Below are 13,810 nucleotides of genomic sequence, written 5' to 3'. Positions count from 1 at the left end.
TAATCCATTTTGAGACTGTCTCTTCTCCACTGAGTTGGGATTGGTAATAACTTCTAGAAGGTGACGCTGGAGTGATCCATTTGCCTGTATCCCTTCACTACTTGTTGCTCTGAAATCATGCACAGTGGGTTGCCGCAAGGTGTTGGATGCCTCATGATTCTCAGCATTTGAAACCTGCTATTTTAAGGCCTGAGGCTGTTTTCTTTTGCTTTGTTTGCTGTCTTTAGTAATGAGAAAAATTGGATAGTGAGGAGATCAGAACCTGCCACAATTCTTACAGTGATTGGAATATAAAGTATAATTTTCAAGTTCCCTCCCTACCTACTGCTGTGGCATCTCCTTCCCCCTCCAACTTCCTGTGCCATTCATTGAAAGAGACTCACTTTGCACCATGCTGGGTTCAGCTCTTCCATTATATTCATTCACTGTGCTGCTTAGAATTGAAGTAGAAAATAAAAGCTTCCCATGCCTTCTGATTTTTTGACCATGTTGAGGGAAGCCCTCTAATTAGTGCTTGAATTTGAAGATAATGTACTCTATTTAAAAGACCAGTGTAACCTTGGACTCTTGAGTCTAGAATTAATGAAAGCTTTGAGCATATTGGCTAACCCCTCCTTATCCATATATGATTGTCCACTTTTTTTTAAAATTTCCTACATATTTTTTTCTTTTTTTTTCAGATTTTATTTTATTTTATTTTGATTACCAAAGCAAAGACATTGATAAAGCAAATACAATCTGCAATAATAAATACATCTGCAGTAGATGCTAAATATCATTAAACTATATAATTTACACAGTAAATACGGTCTATTTCTGCTTCTTTCCAATAGAATACATTTGATCACATTTTTTTTTATACAGCAGGTTCTAATTAGTCATCAATTTTATACACATCAGTGTACACAGGTCAATCCCAATCGCCCAATTCATCACTCCCCCCCGCATGGCTTTCTCCCCTTGGTGTCCATACATTTGTTCTCTACATCTGTGTGTCAATTTCTGCCCTGCAAACCGGTTCATCTGTACCATTTTTCTAGGTTCCACATATATGTGTTAATATACGATATTTGTTTTTCTATTTCTGACTTACTTCACACTGTATGACAGTCTCTAGATCCATCCATGTCTCAACAAATGACCCAATTTCTTTCCTTTTTATGGCTGAGTAATATTCCATTATATATATGTACCACATCTTCTTTATCCATTCATATGTCAATGGGCATTTAGGTTGCATCCATGACCTGGCTATTGTAAATAGTGCTGCAGTGAACATTGGGATGCATGTGTCTTTTTGAATTATGGTTTTCTCTGGGTATATGCTCAGTAGTGGGATTGCTGGATCATATGGTAATTCTACTTTTAGTTTTTTAAGGAACCTCCATACTGTTCTCCATAGTGGCTGTATCAATTTACATTCCCACCAACAGTGCAAGAGGGTTCCCTTTTCTCTACACCCTCTCCAGCATTTGTTGTTTGTAGATTTTCTGATGATGCCCATTCTAACTGATGTGAGGTGATATCTCACTGTAGTTTTGATTTGCATTTCTCTAATAATTAGTGATGTTGAGCAGCTTTTCATGTGCTTCTTGGCCATCTGTATGTCTTCTTTGGAGAAATGTCTATTTAGGTCTTTTGCCCAGTTTTGGATTGGGTTGTTTGTTTCTTTAATATTGAGCTGCATGAGCTGTTTATATATTTTAGAGATTAATCCTTTGTCCATTGATTCGTTTGCAAATATTTTCTCCCATTCTGAGGGTTGTCTTTTCGTCTTGTTTATGGTTTCCTTTGCTGTGCAAAAGCTTTTAAGTTTCATTAGGTCCTATTTGTTTATTTTTGTTTTTATTTCCATTCTCTAGGACGTGGATCAAAAAAGATCTTGCTGTGATTTATGTCAAAGAGTGTTCTTCCTATGTTTTTCTCTAAGAGTTTTATAGTGTTCAGTCTTACATTTAGGTCTCTAATCCATTTTGAGTTTATTTTTGTGTATGGTGTTAGGAATTGTTCTAATTTCATTCTTTTACATGTAGCTGTCCACTTTTCCCAGCACCACTTATTGAAGAGACTGTCTCTTCTCCATTGTATATCCTTGCCTCCTTTGTCATAGATTAGTTGACCATAGGTGTGTGGGTTTACCTCTGGGCTTTCTACCTTGTTCCATTGATCTGTATTTCTGTTTTGTGCCAGTACCATATTGTCTTGTTTACTGTAGCTTTGTAGTATAGTCTGAAGTGAGGGAGCCTGATTCCTCCAGCTCCGTTTCTTTCCCTCAAGACTGCTTTGGCTATTTGGGGTCTTTTCTGTCTCCATACAAATTTTAAGATTTCTTGTTCTAGTTCTGTAAAAAATGCCATTGATAATTTGATAGGGATTGCATTGAATCTGTAGATTACTTTGGGTAGTATAGACATTCTCATAATATTGATTCTTCCAATCCAAGAACATGGTATACCTCTCTGTTGGTATCATCTTTAATTTCTTTCATCCTTGTCTTATAGTTTTCTGCATACAGGTCTTTTGTCTCCTTAGGTAGGTTTATTCGTAGGTATTTTATTCTTTTTGTTGCAATGGTAAATGGGAGTGTTTCCATGATTTCTCTTTCAGATCTTTCATCATTAGTGTATAGGAATGCAAGAGATTTCTGTGCATTAATTTTGTATCCTACAACTTTACCAAATTCATTGATTCCCTGTTGTAGTTTTCTGGTAGTATCTTTAGTATTCTCTATGTATTACTATATATGACATTACTATATATGTCATCTGCAAACAGTGACAGTTTTACTTCTGCATTTCCAATTTGTATTCCTTTTATTTCTTTTTCTTCTCTGATTGCTGTGGCTAGGACTTCCAAGACTATGTTAAATAATAGCGGTGAGAGTGGACATCCTTTTCTTTTTCCTGATCTTAGAGGAAATGCTTTCAGTTTTTCACCATTGAGAATGACGTTTGCTGTGGGTTTGTTGTATATGGCCTTTATTATGTTGAGGCAGGTTCCCTCTATGCCCACTTTCTGGAGAGTTTTTATCGGAAATGGGTGTTGAATTTTGTCAAAAGTTTTTTGAATCTATTGAGATATCATATAGTTTTTATTCTTCAATTTGTTAATATGGTGTATCGCATTCATTGATTTGCATATATTGAAGAATCCTTGCATCTCTGGGATAAATCCCACTTGATCTTGGTGTATGATCATTTTAATGTGTTGTTGCATTCTGTTTGCTAGTATTTTGTTGAGGATTTTTTCATCTACATTTATCAGTGATATTGGTCTGTAATTTTCTTTTTTGTAGTATCTTTGTCTGCTTTTGGTATCAGGGTGATGGTGACCTCATAGAAAGAGGTTGGGAGTTTTCCTTCATCTGTAATTTTTTGGAAGAGTTTGAGAAGGATGGGTGTTAGCTTTTCTCTAAATGTTTGATAGAATTCACCTGTGAAGCCATCTGTTCCTGGACTTTTGTTTGTTGGAAGATTTTTAATCACAGTTTCAATTTCATTACTTGTGGTTGGTCTGTTTACATATATATATATATATATATATATATATATATATATATATAGTTTTTTTTGTTTTTTTTTTTTGCGGTACGCAGGCCTCTCACTGTTGTGGCCTCTCCTGTTGTGGAGCACAGGCTCCAGATGCGCAGGCCCAGCGGCCATGGCTCACAGGCCCAGCTGCTCCGCGGGATGTGGGATCTTCCTGGACTGAGGCACGAACCCATGTCCCCTGCATTGGCAGGCGGACTCTCAACCACTGCGCCACCAGGGAAGACCTTGTTTATATTTTATATTTTTCCTGGTTCAGTCTTGGAAGGTTACACCTTTCTAGGAATTTGTCCATTTCTTCCAGGTTGTGCATTTTATTGGCATACAGTTGCTTGTAGTGGTCTCTTAGAATGCTTTGTTTTTTTGCCATGTCTGTTGTAACTTCTCCTTTTTCATTTCTAATTTTATTGATTTGAGTCCTCTCCCTCTTTTTCTTGATGAGTCTGGCTAATGGTTTATCAATTTTCTTTATCTTCTCAAAAAACCAGCTTTTAGTGTTATTGATCTTTGCTCTTGTTTTATTTGTGTCTATGTCGTTTATTTCTGCACTGATCTTTATGATTTCTTTCCTTCTGCTAACTTTGGGTTTTGTTTGTTCTTCTTTCTCTAGTTCCTTTAGGTGTAAGGTTAGATTATTTATTTGAGATTTTGCTTGTTTATTGAGGTAGGTTGTATAGCTATAAACTTCCCTCTTAGAACTGCTTTTGCTGTATCCCATAGATTTTGAATTGTCGTGTTTTCATTGTCATTTGTCTTTAGGTAGTTTTCGATTTCCTCTTTGATTTCTTCAGTGATCTCTTGATTATTTAGTAACTTAGTGTTTACCCTCCATGTGTTTGTGTTTTTAACATTTTTCCCCCTGTAATTAATTTCAAATATCATAGCGTTGTGGTCAGAAAAGATGCTTGATATGATTTCAATTCCCTTAAATTTACTGAGGCTTGATTTGTGACCCAAGATGTGATCTATCCTGGAGAATGTTCCATGCACACTTGAGAGGAAAGTGTAATCTGCTCTTTTTGGATGGAACTTCCTATAAATATCAATTAAATCTATCTGGTCTATTGTGTCATTTAAAGCTTCTGTTTCCTTATTTATTTTCATTTTGGATGATCTGCCCATTGGTGTAAGTGAGGTGTTAAAGTCCCCCACTATTGTGTTACTGTTGATTTCCGCTTTTACGGTTGTTAGCAGTTGCCTTATGTATTGAGGTGTTTCTATGTTGGATGCATATATATTTATAGTTGTTATATCTTTTTCTTGGATTGATCCCTCGATCATTATGTAGTGTCTTTCCTTGTCTCTTGTAACGTTCTTTATTTTAAAGTCATTTTATCTGATATGAGTATTGTTACTGCAGCTTTCTTTTGATTTCCATTTGCATGGAATATCTTTTTCCATACCCTCACTTTCAGTCTGTATGTGTCCCTAGGTCTGAAGTGGGTCTCTTGTAGACAGCATATATATGGGTCTTGTTTTTGTATCCATTCAGCAAGCCTGTGTGTTTTGGTTGGAGCATTTAATCCATTCACATCTAAGGTAATTATCGATATGTATGTTTCTATTACCATTTTCTTAATTGTTTTGGGTCTGTTTTTGTAGGTCCTTTTCTTGTCTTGTGTTTCCCACTTAGAGAAGTTCCTTTAGCATTTGTTCCTTTAGCTGGTTTGGTGGTGCTGAATTCTCTTAGCTTTTGCTTGTCTGTAAAGCTTTTGATTTCTCCATCGAATCTGAATGAGATCCTTGCCCAGTAGAGTAATCTTGGCTGTAGGTTCTTCCCTTTCATCAGTTTAAGTATATCATGTCACTCCCTTCTGGCTTGCAGAGTTTCTGCTGAGAAATCAGCTGTTAACCTTACGGGAATTCCCTTGTATGTTATTTGTGGTTTTTACCTTGCTGCTTTCAAAATTTTTTCTTTGTCTTTAATTTTTGCCAGTTTGATCACTATGTGTCTCAGCATGTTTCTCCTTGGGTTTATCCTGTATGGGACTCACTGCACTTCCTGGACTTGGGTGGCTATTTCCTTTCCAATGTTAGGGAAGTTTTCAAGTATAATGTCTTCAAATATTTTCTCTGGTCCTTTTTCTCTCTCTTCTCCTTCTGGGACCCCTTTAATGTGAATGTTGTTGCGTTTAATGTTGTCCCAGAGGTCTCTTAGGCTGTCTTCATTTCTTTTCATTCTTTTTTCTTTATTCTGTTCCGCAGCCATGAATTCCACCATTCTGTCTCCAGGTCACTTATCCGTTCTTCTGCCTCAGTTATTCTGCTATTGATTCCTTCTAGTGTATTTTTCATTTTAGTTATTGTATTGTTCATCTCTGTTTCTTCTTTAATTCTTCTAGGTCTTTGTGAAACATTTCTTGAATCTTCTCGATCTTTGCCTCCATTCTTTTTCCGAGGTCCTGGATCATCTTCACTATCGTTATTCTGAATTCTTTTTCTGGAAGGTTGCCTATCTCCATTTCATTTAGTTATTTTTCTGGGGTTTTATCTTGTTCCTTCATCTGGTACATAGCCCTCTGCCTTTTCATCTTGTCTATCTTTCTCTGAATGTGGTTTTTGTTCCACAAGCTGCAGGACTGTAGTTCTTCTTACTTCTGCTGTCTGCCCTCTGGTGGATGAGGCTACCTAAGAGGCTTGTGCACGTTTCCTGATAGGAGGGACTGGTGGTGTGTAGAGCTGACTGTTGCTCTGGTGGGCAGCGCTCAGTAAAACTTTAATCTGCTTGACTGCTAATGGGTGGGGCCGGGTTCCCTCCCTGTTTGTTGTTTGGCCCGATGCAACCCAACACTGGAGCCTACCTGGGCTCTTTGGTTGGGCTAATGGCAGACTCTGGGAGCGCTCATGCCAAGGAATACGTCCCAAAACTCCTGCTGCCAGTGTCCTGTCCCCATGGTGAGCCACAGCCACCCCCTGCCTCTGCAGGAGACCCTCCAACACTAGCAGATAGGTCTGGTTCAGTCTCCCCTGGGTTCACTGCTCCTTTCCCTTGGTCCTGATGTGCACGCTACTTTGTGTGTGCCCTCCAAGAGTGGAGTCTCTCTTTCCCCCAGTCCTGTCGAAGTCCTGCAATCAAATCCCACTAGCTTTCAAAGTATGATTCTCTATGAATTTCTTCTCCTGTTGCCAGACCCCCAGTTTTGGAAACCTGACTTGGGGCTCAGACCCTTCACTCCAGTGGGTGGACTTCTGTGGTAAAGTGTTCTCCAGTCTGTGGGTCACCTTCCCAGCAGTTATGGGATTTGATTTTGCTGTGATTGTGCCCCACCTACCGTCTCATTGTGGCTTCTTCTTTGTCTTTGGATGTGGGGTATCTTTTTTGGTGAGTTCCAGTGTCTTTGTGTTGATGATTGTCCAGCAGCTAGTTGTGATTCTGGTGTTCTCGCAAGAGGGAGTGAGAGCACGTCCTTCTACTCTGCCATCTTTGTTCAGGCCCAGACCTGGTTGTCCACTTTGCAAGGCTATCCTCTGTAAATATTTAAATCTCGGACTCTGCTGCCCATTGTGTCAAACCACTGCTTCCCACTGCCAACTGGTGACTCTACAGTGTGCTGAGTAACTTCAGCATAAGCCCAAGCAAAATCTAATAAAAAAGGGAAATCAGGAAAGAGAGGAAAGACTTGCCTCAGTTTCTTTGTAAGCAAATATAAAGGTAATTTTAAGTATTTTATGTCTTGGAATATCCATGACATTGTTTCTTCCTTTCACTTGGTACATTTTTAATGATATTCAGGTACAGGAAGCACAGAAGTTCCCAAACAAGATAAACTCAAATAGAGACAAACCACGACATATCATAATTAAAATGGCAAAGTTAAAGAGAGTATTCTAAAGGCAACAAGAGAACAACAAAGAGTCATATGAAAGGGAACTCCCATGAGGGTATCAACTGATTTATCGGCAGAAGCTTTATAGGCCAGAATAGAGTGGCGTTATATATTCAAATTGCTGAAAGGGAAAAACATGCACCCTAGGATACTCTACCTAGCAAGATTATTATTTAGAATAGAAGGAGAACTAAAGAACTTCTTAGACAAGCAGAAACTAGGATTCATCAATACTAAACATACCATGAAACAAATGTTGAAGGGTTTTCTCTAAATGGAAGAGAAGAAAGAATCCATAGTAAAAGGAAATCCCAGTAGGAAAGGCAGATATTTAGTAAAGATCAAAGATTACTTAAATAAGCCAGTATGTAGATTAAAAGACAAGATAATTTAAAAAGCAACAATAAGTATAATAAACAGCTAAAGAATAAGCATGAAATTGTAAAATATATCACAAACACAAAATATGGGGGTGGGGAGTAAAAAACATAGATCTTTTAGAATGTGTTTGAACTTAAATGACTATCACTTTAAAACAAGTAAATATAATTATGGATCAACATATATGAACCCCGTGGTAACCACAAATCAAAACCCCACAATAGATACACAAAAACAAAAATAAAGCAACCCAAGCAAACTACTAAAGAAAATTGTCAAACCACGATGGGAGAAACAAAAAGAAATGAATAGAGAACTACAAAAACAACTGGAAAAGAAGTAATAAAGTGGCAAAAGTACCTACCTATCACTAATTATTTTAAATGTTAATGGAGTGAATGCTCCAATCAAAAGATCAGTGGCTAATTGGATAAAAGAACAAGACCCTTCAATATGCTGCCTCCAAGAGACTCTCTTCAGGGCTAAAGACACACACAGATTGAAAATGAAGGGATGGAAAAAGAACATTCAAGCAAATGGAAATGGCAAGAAAGCAGGGATAGCAATACTCACATCAGACAAAATAGACTTTAAAACAAAGGCTATAACAAAAGACTAAGAAGCACATTATATAATGATAAAGGCATCAATACAAGAAGAGGATATTACACTTGTTAACATATAGGCACTCAATACAGGATTATATATATATATATATATATATATATATATATACACATACATACATATATCTCAAATACTAATAGATACAAAAGGATAAATTGACAATAATACAATAATAGTAGTGAACTTTAATACCCCACTGACATCAGTGGGCAAATCAATAAGGCAACAGAGGTCCTAAATGACACAGTAGACCAGTTGGACTTAATTGAGATCTACAGGACACTATATACAAAAAAACCAGAATACACATTATTTTCAAGTGTGCATGGGATATTCTTCAGGATAGATGACATACTAGGCCATAGAAGAAACCTTGACAAATTTAATGGGATAGAAATTATATCAAGCATTTTTTTCAACCACAGTGGTATGAAACTAGAAATCAACTACAAAAAGAAAAATGGGAAAAGAACAACCACATTAAGACTAAACAACATGCTACTAAAAAATGAATGGGTCAGTGATGAAACCAAAGAGGATATCAGAAAATACCTCAAGACAAATGAAAATGGAAACACGGCTTTCCAAAATCTATGTGATGCATCAAAAGCAGTTCTAAGAGGGAGGTTTATAGCAATACAGGCCTTCCTTAAGAAACAAGAAAAATAGCAAATAAACAACCTAACATATCACCTAAAAGAATTGGAAAAGGAAGAAGAAACAAATCCCAAAATCAGAAGAAGGAAATAATAAATAATAATAATAATAAAGGAAATAATAAAGATCAGAGGAAAAAAATAAAATAGAGATCAAAAAATAGAAAAGATCAGCTATTTTTTTTAATTGATTAAATTGATAAACCTTTAGCTAGGTTCACCAAGAAGAAAAGAGAGAGGACCCAAATGAACAAAATAAGAAATGAAAAAGGAGAAATAACAACTGATACCACAGAGATACATAAAATCATAAAAGAATATTATGAACAGTTACATGCCGACAAATTGGACAACCTAGAAGAAATGAAAAATTTTCTAGAAGTATACAGCCTGCCAAGACTAAGCCAAGAAGAAAGAGACAATTTGAACAGACTGATCACTAGAAGTGAGATTGAGTTTGTAATAAAAAATAACTCCCAGAAAAGAAAAGTCTAAGACTGGATGACTTCACAGGGGAATTCTACCAAACAAATAAAGAAGAACCAATACATATACTACTTATTCCCCAAATCATTCTATGAGGCCATTACCCTGATAGCAAAGACATATAAAAACACTATAAAACAAAATTACAGGCCAGTATCTTTGATGAATACAGATGCAAAAATCCTCAACAAAATATTAGCAAACCAAATCCAACAGTATATAACAAAAAGACTATATGCCATAATCAAGTTGGATTTATTCCAGGATTATGAGGGTGGTTCAGCATTTTCAAATCAACCAATATGATATGCCACCTTAACGAAAGGAAGGATAAAAATCACATGATCATCTCAATAGATGCAGAAAAACATTTGACAAAATTCAACATCCATTCATGATAAAAACTTTCCTCAAAGTGGGTACAGAGGGAACATATATCAACATAATAAAGGACATTTGTGACAAAGCCACAGTCAACATCATACTCAATGGTAAAAACCTGAGAGCTTTCCTGCTAAATTTGAGAAGACAAAGATGTCCACTCTCCCCACTTTAATTTAATGTAGTATTGGGAGGTCTAGCAACAGTAATCAGACAAGAAAAAGAAGTCAGTGTATTCAAATTGGAAGGGAAGAGGTAAAACTGTCACTACTTGTAAATGACTTGAATGACTTTACATAGAAAACCCTAAAGTTTCCATCCCAAAACTATTAAAACTAATAAATGAATTCATCGAGGTTGCAAGATACAAGATTAGTGTACAGAAATCTGTTGCATTTATGTACACTAATAATAAAATATCAGAAAGAGAAGGTTAAAAAAATCCCATTTAAAATTGAATCAAAAAGAATAAAATATCTAGGAATAAAGTTGTCCAAGGAGATGAAATACCTATATTCTGAAAACTGTAAAACATTGATGAAGGAAATTGAAGATTATACAAAGAAGTGGAAAGATATTTCATGCTCTTAGATTGGAAGACTTAATATTGTTAAGATGGCCATACTACCCAAAGCAATCTACAGATTTAATGCAAACCCTATCAAAATACCCATGACATTTTTCACAGAACTAGAACAAATCCTATAATTCATATGGAACCACAAAGGACCTCAAATTGACAAAACAATCTTCAGAAAAAAGAACAAAGCTGGATGTATTGCCCTCCCAGACTTCTGACTATACTACAGATCTACAATAATCAGTACAGTATGGTACTGGCACAAAAACAGACAAATAGATCAATAGAACAGACTAGAGAACCCAGAAGTAAACCTATGCACCTATGATCAATTAATCTACGACAGAGGAGGTAAGAATACACAGTGGATAACAGACAGTCTCTACCATAAGTGGTACTGGGAAAACTGGACAGCTACATGTAAAACAATGAGATTAGAACATTCCCTCACACCATATACAAAAATAAAGTCAAAATGGTTTAAAGGCCTAAATGTAAGAATGGAAACTGTTAACTCTTAGAATAGTACATAGGCATATGTACATAGGAACTATTTGACATAAATTGTAGCAATATTTTTTTGGAGCAGTCTCCTAAAGGAAAAGAAATAAAAGCAAAAGTAAAGAAATGAAAATTAATTGAACTTAAAAGGTTTTGCACAGCAACAGAAACAATTGACAAAATGAAAAGACAACCTACAGAATGACAAAATATTTTCAAAGATGTAACCAACAAGGGGTTAATATCCAAAATAAATAAACAGCTTACACAACTCAATATCAAAGAAACAAACAAATAACCCAATCAATAAATGGGCAGAAAACCTGAATAGACATTTTTCCAAAGAAGGCGTACAGGTGGTTAACAGGCACATGAAAAGATGCTTAATGTTGATAATTATTAGAGAAATGCAAATCAAAACAACAATGAGATGTTACCTCAGAATGGCCATCATCAAAAAGTCTACAAATAACAAATGTTGGAGAAGATGTGGAGAAAAGGGACCCTTGTGTTAGTGGAAATGTAAATTGGGGCAGCCACTATGGAAGACATTATGGGTTTCTTAAAAAATACTAAAAATAGAACCACCATATGATCCAGTAATTTCACTCCTGGGTATATATCCAGAAAAATTGAAAATACTAATTCAAAAAGATACCTTGGATATGTACCCCAGTGTTCATAACAGCACTACTTACAATTACCAAGACATGGAAGCAACCCAAGTGTTCATCAACAGGTGATTGGATTAATAAGAGGTGGCACATATATACAATGGAATATTACTCAGCCATAAAAAAGAATGAAATTATGCCACTTGCAGCAACATGTATGGGCCTAGAGAATGTTATGCTTAGTGAAATAAATCATAGAGAAAGATAGTACTATATGATATCATTTATATGTGGAATCTAAAAAATAGTACAAATAAATGTATATGCAAGAAACAGACTCATGGACATAGAGAACAGACTCTATGAGGAGTTTGTTCTCTATGTCCATAGGGGAGAGGGAAGGGCAGAGGGACAAATTTGGGGTATGGGGCTAACAGATACAAACTATTATATATAAAATAGATAAGCAACAAGGATATACTGTATTGCATAGGGGATTATACCCAATATCTGCAAAAATACTGACTCACTATACTGTACACCTGAAACTACTATAATATTGTAAATCAACTACAATGTTAAAAAATAAAAAAGAATACATATTATCAACATGACTCTTTACTGATGGTGTTAAGCTTGATCACCTGGTTGAAATAGGTTTCTCACTGTAAAGTTACTCCTCCCCTCCCTTTCCATACTGTACTCTTCGGAAGGAAGTTACTATGTGTAGCCCACACTTGGGATGGGGTGGGGGTGTTATGCTCTACCTCCTTGAATGAGAGGAACTATATAAATTATTTGGAATTCTTCTGCGTAGGAGATTTGCCTGTTCTCCCTTATTTATTTAGTTAATCATTTATTTATATCAGTGTGGACTCATGTATATTTACTTTATATATTAGGCTATAACCCAATAGTATGTTATTTATTTTGTGGCTCAAATTATTGAGCCAACTTTAAAGCTTGAGCAACTGAAAGTGCTCAAGCTTTGGTCATTGAGCACTTTCAGTTGGCTCTTGTGTCCCTTTGGCATATGCCTATAATTTTGTTTTTTGAGCATTTCCTTACTTTCTGGCACTATGGGGTACTCCATGATCACCTGTATATTCTCTGCCTTAGCCCCAGAATCAGTCATTTCTCCAAGGAGTTCTAGTTCCTTGTATTGGAGAATGATGTTAGAAACCAAGATCTGGGCACTAAATGTGTTCATTGCTACTGGGATGTCACTGCTTAAAGCAAACAGAATTTGGAAATATATATACACACAGACATATATATGTTTACTAACCTGTGTATATATACACATCAATAACCATTTCTATATTTATCTGTACCTGTTTTAGGCTAAACATTAGTTCATACTGATGTCTCCAACTCTAATCCTGTATCACATAATTCATTCTAACCTCCTCCCTTGCTTATCTTTAATAATGAGAAACCTAGTTCCTACTGCCCACCATCCATTTACCTATATGTTTAGTCTCACTATACATATACAGTGGTTTCAAAATTGGTTGCTTCTATTCCCATGAGAAACACCTTTATCAACTACCGTATTGTGCCTATGTGCAGTTCCTTTTATCTTTAACCTGAGAGTCTCCACTCATTTCCTCATTTCCAAAGTTACTTAGGTCTATACTTATTTCCTCCAACCCATTTCAGCACAGTTGTCATTCATTTGTTATATAGTGAGATTCTTTTTTCCTGGTCTGAATTCTGTCTTGGAAACTCTGATTTTTGCCTTTACCTTCCTGCGAATGATCTCAAATAACTGTGAGAGTTACCTTATATTATCACCATAAAATTGAATACAGAAATGGTGCAAGGGAATGAGAGAGACATAAAGTGAGAATCAATCATTAGAGAGAGAACAGTTGATTAATAGTGAAAAAACAGTTTCCACTTCAACCTTGTCTGCCCCTAAGTAGCTGTGTCACTTGGAAACTCACCAAAGTCCTATTGGCCCTGGGTTTCTTGTCTATATAATTGGGTCCAGTTTCTCTGGATTGTCATGAGAATTGAATAGGAAAAAGAACATGGGAGTGTAAATGTGATAATAAACTTTCAAGTACAATTATTACATGAAAAAAGGTAAATTAAAAACTCTAGCAAAGAGGGCTCAGGTCAAGGATGTGAAGTTTTTACTTTCATAAAACCTGGCTTATTTATGTTTGTTCTGCAAACTATAAATGAAAGGATGGTTTCACGC

The 13,810-nt window shown here is 36.0% G+C and overlaps 1 pseudogene; it reads right to left on the bottom strand.

The window, feature by feature from the left end:
* The window catches only part of LOC101276119 (mitochondrial carrier homolog 1-like), a 62,859-nt pseudogene extending 50,048 nt beyond the window's left edge, over positions 1-12,811 (bottom strand).
* Between the last annotated feature and the right edge of the window lie 999 nt (positions 12,812-13,810).

Source organism: Orcinus orca, chromosome 10 (assembly GCF_937001465.1).
Source record: "Orcinus orca chromosome 10, mOrcOrc1.1, whole genome shotgun sequence".
NCBI classification, from domain to species: Eukaryota; Metazoa; Chordata; class Mammalia; order Artiodactyla; family Delphinidae; genus Orcinus; species Orcinus orca.
This window is presented reverse-complemented; position numbering and strand designations above follow the sequence as displayed.